The sequence below is a fragment of the Babylonia areolata genome, chromosome 23 (assembly GCF_041734735.1).
Source record: "Babylonia areolata isolate BAREFJ2019XMU chromosome 23, ASM4173473v1, whole genome shotgun sequence".
Taxonomy (NCBI): Eukaryota; Metazoa; Mollusca; class Gastropoda; order Neogastropoda; family Buccinidae; genus Babylonia; species Babylonia areolata.
Window position 1 is genome coordinate 29,945,732 of NC_134898.1, and position 6,573 is coordinate 29,952,304.

Below are 6,573 nucleotides of genomic sequence, written 5' to 3' on the forward strand. Positions count from 1 at the left end.
AAATAATAATGAAACCAAAAAGTAGAGGGGAAAAAAAAGTGTGAATCAAATTCACAACTAGAGAAGAGAAAGAAAGAAGAAGAGCGAGACACACAGACAAACAGACAGACAGACATAGACAAAGATAGTTATATGATGATTATGATATGTTGTTTGTCATACGATCTGCCATCCCTCAAGGAGAAAGGATGTGGCCTGTCACGAAGTTGACCTTTGGCAGACTCTGCCGCCACCACGGATAACCTTGTAGACAAATGCCAGGAATCAATCGGCAGCATAGCGCGCACACGCACACGCACACGCGCGCGCAGACACACAACACACACACACACACACACACACACACACACGCTTCGATTTCCACACTCATACACACACACGTAGACACACACACACACACACACACACACACACACACACACACACACACACACACACACACACACACACACACACACACACACACACACAGGCTTCGATTTCCACACACGTACACACAGTGCTCCGGTGCATTGGGATTTATCTGTCAACTCAGGAAAAATCTATGCTTAATTAAGCAAAAATGGAACTCATGGAGTTCGAGGCTGACCGCAAACTCTGCTTGAACAGTAATGCTTTTACATTGTCTCATAAAAAGTCCTTTTAAGTTTAACTGCCACTATTACGAAAGAACAACTTGTCACAAGTGGCTTAATGGTGAGTTTAACGAGTTTGACACACATACATATATGCACGCGCGCGCGCACACACACACACACACACAATCTCATACGCACGCACGGCACAAGAAGGCACATACAGACACACGCAACGCACTGACACAAAACACACATATACGCACACGCACACACACGCGCGCGCGCCGTACACAAACACGCACATGCACACAATGCACGCACACACATATACACACAGAGCAGACACTGATGCACACACGCATGTATGCATGCACGCGCACACACACACATACACACACCCGCCCGTGCGCGCGCATGCACAAGCACACATGTGCATGCACAGAACACACACACACACACACACACACACACACACACACACACTCAAAATGAGGAACATGCTGAATCGGCACAATGGCAACCAATTCAAGGGAAACAACAACATGCTGACGAAGTTTCTCGAATTGTACAAGCTGCTCTTGCTTATCTTTCTTCCCTGTGCTCGTGTGCCGCGCATGTACGTGTGAGTCCGCGGACTTTAGAAATAAAATTCCATTCTATCTGTGTCCGTGGATTGTCCACCGATGGAGAAATCGTAGTGGACTTGTGCGTGAGTGAGAGAGAATAGTTCTTTAACAAGAACAGAAAATTACACATGCGAGATCCGACTACAATAAACGCAAGGAGGAGGAGGAATTTTGTTCAGTTAATGTCCCGTCACACATATCGGTGACTGAAGACATCTTGGTAGAGTATTAATGTATACATTTGAGTATTATCGTGTAGAAGAGGAGGGGTTGATGGGGAAGAATGGTGAGTAGGGGGAAACCGGGTAAATGAGGGGGGGGGGGGGTGAAATATAAAACAAATATATAACACAATCAGTACAGAAAATTACTTAATAGACTTCGTAAAAGAGAAGTCGTTGACTCAGTCTAACAAGCGAAACAACTGTTAATGAATGGAAAAAAATCTCAAACATCAACGGTCTCGGTCACTTGTGATGACACACTTTCGTGAAGGTAAGGCTTCATCATATCAGTTACAAAAAATTCTATGCTTTATTGTCACACTACTGAACCATATGCATTTGACTTCGAAGCAACATTTAGTCCGTAATGAATTAGATAATAGTAACAAGAAACGGGAAAAAAAGATTAGAAAACAAACTACCTCTCCCTCAAAAGCTAACAACAACAAAAAAAACTATTTCAAGGCTGCTGTTGCTGTTGTTTTAGTTGATTTCAAGCTCGGCGCAGTGACTCGGAGTAAGATCTCAGTGGAGACCTACATGCATGAAACCTTACTACCGTAGCTGGCAACAACTGTAAAGTTCGTAACTTGGTACAAAACACAAGAGGAAAAAAAATTAAACACACTTCTTCTCTCCCAAGTGGGTTCAAAGTTTTTTCCTCTTGTGTTTTGTATCCTGTTTTGAAAGAACCCAGAGAGTCAAACTTTTTTAATACTCGTAACTTTGTAGTTGTTTATTTCAGTCATCCACCACTAGTACATTGACAGAGGTCAACACCAAGTCAGCTTTGTTTACCGAGGATACCAGAACTACACACTCGAACAACGACCAGCGAAAAACTGAAGTGAGAATTGGTTTCAGTGTGTGTGTGTGTGTGTGTGTGTGTGTGTTACTTTTAAAAAGTGTGTGTCTGTTTCTCTTCGTTCAAATTATTCTTTTCTACGCGTGTTTAGCTCACGAGGAAAAGACGGAGAGAGATGAATCATTTTCTGGAGGAGATTTATGTCTTTCTGTTGTCCGTTGAACGTCTGCGTCGTGTGAAAGAAAATCTTTTTTCTTTAATGTCTATTTTAGTATTGATTTATGGTCTGTTTCTGTGTCAATGAGTGTTCGGCCTAATGCAACAGAGGGACCAGTTTTCAGTTTACGTTGGTAGAGGTTTCATCTCTTTTTGGTGTCTGCCACATTACATGCACTAAAAACAAATATGCAGATTGAACAATATTGTGTGAACATTATCTACCCTAAACACAATCTTCCTTTGCAATCGCTCACTTTTCTTCTTCTTTTTTTAAATTTGCTTTTATTGTTGCATCACCATATAAACGAATTTACAAATAATTTATTAATATCAAACACATACGCAGTTTCGGTTCCTCGGTTTGTTATACAATGCTAAGAATTGCGAAACCAATACTAAGATTACATAAAATCAACAAATAGTAAAGAGTGGTGACTCTCTCCATAAACAAGGTACATAACTTCAGGTCAATGCTGCTTACGCTACCGATTCAGCTAGCACACAGGTAAATAAAAGGTATATTGGAACAAACCCAGACACTTCCTCAAAAAGGAAGCGCTGGGCTTGTCCTTATACCGATCATTTGGCATGTGCACACAGCAGCACTGACAGAAGAAATGTGCAAACACAAATTAGCTTTTATTCAAGGCTACATTATATATATATCTGTGTGTGTGTGTGTGTGTGTGTGTGTGTGTGTCACAGAGTGTGAAAGTTTTCTATAGTCAAACCGTGTAATTAAAAGAAGAAAGGAGAAGAAGAAGATAATAATCTATTGAAAGCATGTCAGTACATATCAATAGATGGTGCTCGTTTTAGCTGAGGTGACAGTTCACTCATGTTAGAAACTCTATTACTGAAACAATATTTTCTCATGTTACTGTAAGTATTTGAACGTTTTACAACAACAACAACTATCAACACTCATCCGCAATCACCATCTAGAAGGATGTACTGAGGTGGAGAAAAGAACTTATTCCAAGATACTTCAACATGACCATTACGAACGTGTAGGTGTACATGTTTCACTATGCAGGCTACTCTTCTACCCTTACGAGAAAACAAACTGAAGTAGGCTGTTGATCATCACATGTGATGTGACGACTTTCCAGCACAAGCTCTGTCGCTCCTCTTCGCGGATTCTCGATTGCAACAGATGGACGCTTGAGGTAAGGTCATGGAATCAAGCGAGAGAATCTGAGGGTGCAAGATCGAGTCCCACGCTCCCCCATCCTCCCCGAGACCTTGGGCGGTGGTCTGAATGCTAGTCATACGGGTGAGACGATAAACTAGGTCCCGTGTACAGCATGCACTTTGCGCACACAGACACACACACACACACACACACACACACACACACACACACACACACACACACACACGCACACACACGCACACACACACAAGATATGGCAACAAGAGAGTTGTCCCTCCTTTTCCATACCTTCTCTTATTTTGCACCCTTACCATCCTCACCCCCTTTACCGCTTCCTTGCCCCGACCACACACGCGCACATTCACACACACCCACACACATGCGGGCACACACACACACACACACACACACACACACACACACACACACACACACACACACACACACACACACACACACACACACACACACACACACACACAGATAGAGATACAGACAGAGAGAGATTTACAGCGAGAGAAATGGATAATAAAGAAACGCTGCACAAAGACTCGAAACTGGTTTTCAGGTCTGGGCCTGCACTCCTTGGTATACAACTGCGCAACTGTGTGACATAATTATTTTACGAACAATGACCTTTTCATGGACACAGTTCATTGCTAAACCTTCCCATCTCCCTCTCCTTTCTCTCTCTCCCTCTCTCCTCCCTGACCCCTTCTTTCTCCACCCCACCCCCTCTTCAAAACGTGCCTCCAGCTAGAACCGAAATAAAACAATGGCGTCAACGTGTCGGGTTTCCATTCTGACCCCCACCTCCACAATTGCACTTACAGGTACTGGCTGTTTTTTTGTTTTGTTCTCTCTCTCTCTCTCTCTCTCTCTCTCTCTCTCTCTCTGTCGTTGACAGCGGCTTCTCACTGTGCGAAACGCAAGAGTTAATCAGCTTTTCCTTGTGAACAGCAACTGTACTTGACTGGATGCCTTGAGGGGCAGTCTCAGCTGTGTTTCGCAAGGCTCGAGTGAAACAAATTACCGGACTGAAACTTAAGGTTGGTCGGCGAAGAGATGGTTCTTTTCTTCACCTCGCCTCAACTGTGCCGGAAGCATCGGTGGTCTAGTGGTAGAATACTCGCCTGCCACGCGGGTGACCCGGGTTCGATTCCCGGTCGATGCACATTTTTGTGTTTATTTCATTTTATTATTTTAGTTATTCATTCACTTTTTTTTATTCATATTATGATTATCATATTTTTTTCTGAATTTCTTTTCTTTGGTTTCTTCTTCTTCTTCTTTTTTTTTCCATTTGTTTACTTTTATTTGATTTATCATTTACCTGTCTATTTTGTCATCGTTTTTTATTATCTTTCTATTTTATTTTAGTTTCTCTCTATGCCTGACAAAGCACGTTGGGTTACGTTGCTGGTCAGGCATCTGCTTAGCAGATGTAGTTTAGCGTTCTTAGGTTGCATCAGTGAAGGAATTATGCTGAATTTTCGGTAAACAGCAATGTATGCGGCTAATGTAATGGGAGCAACTCATAACCAAAAAGACCTTTCTTGCAGTGCGCTTCCTTTTTTTTTTTTTCTTTTTGTTTCTTCTTCTTCTTCTTTTTTTTCAATGAGAATTCACAGCCATCGTTCATGAGTAAACCACTGAATGATTGCAAATTTTTGACTGAATTTGACGAAAGAAAAAGAATCCATAATAAACCTATCAAGTTTGTGTGGAATCCTATCTTTTCTTTCTTCTTTTTAGGGGTTGGAGTTGGGGGATATCCCTTCCTTTTTTGAGAGAGAGAGAGGGGGGGGCTGAAGAAGTTCTTCCAGAGTTTCAGTTGCAGTTTCAAGAAGTTGCGGACTGATCCATATGTACGCTTAAAGACGTCTGCTTTGAAAAAAAAAAAAAAGTGCGAGCGCATGCCTGACCTTTACATAAACCCATCGCCATGGTCAAGTCTTGTGGGCCAACCCTAGGTTTGTGTAAAACATGAACGTAAAATGAAATAAAACTTTTTATTTTAAATGAAATACATTAAACTGTAACTGAATGAAGACTGAATTGAATAACATTTCTGGAACAGTCACGAACCGAATGTCAGATTAACCAAACCTGAAATCTGCCCACGCTTTTGGAAAGTATAAGCCACAATCCCTTATTTGGATTTTCACGCTGTGTTAGTCCGTTGGCTACAAAAGTGTGGTCCCATCCGAAGCTACTTAACACACTTTTGAACCGGTTACCTCTCTCACATTGGATACCAGCTTCCGGTGTTGCCTTCTGATTATCGCCTCCGCCAAAATTGTCTCCGGCGTCATTTCATCGAGTTTTACAGAGCTTCGCCAAACTGTCGTCGCAACGATTACAAATTAGCGGTTACTACTAGCCTACCTATTGTTAACGCCAAGTTGTTACTGTGCGTATTGCTATGTGTTGATGACGTTGATGGTGATGACAATGATGATGATGATGCTTATGAAGATAATGCCGACGATGACGACAATGATGATGATGATGATGATGACGTTGACGATGAATCATCGTCTGTTGTAGTTGTCTTTGTGTAGACCAGGGACGCGAAACTTTTTTTTTTTTTTCATGACGCACACTGTGACGTGGCCAATCCGCCGACGAACGGCGACAAGTTAACCGATCTCTGTACACGCTTAATTGTCGTCGATCCGCTGATTGTGCGTGCTGATTTGTCGTCGACGATAATACAGCCGTTGAATCAAACTTCGCCAGTTTGTCACAGGCGACAATTTAGCAGATGTGACAATTCAACGGCTAATACGGGAACGGTTGAATGAGAGTTTTGCTGCAACGTGACAAGTCTACAGGTCAGATGGCGGTGAAAGCACGAACGAGGAAGAAGCGGATAAGAACCAACACCTTAATTGTTCGATCGAAAGAAAGTAATTGATGTTGAAAACAAGTCGAAAACAAACCCTATCGACCAGCGCAGCAA

General features: G+C 42.3%; 1 non-coding gene across 1 annotated transcript; it reads left to right on the forward strand.

The window, feature by feature from the left end:
- Window positions 1–4,711: 4,711 nt before the first annotated feature.
- Window positions 4,712–4,782, forward strand: Trnag-gcc (transfer RNA glycine (anticodon GCC)). Its single transcript has one exon. It is a non-coding gene; the product is annotated as a tRNA-Gly (tRNA).
- The last annotated feature ends 1,791 nt before the right edge of the window (window positions 4,783–6,573 follow it).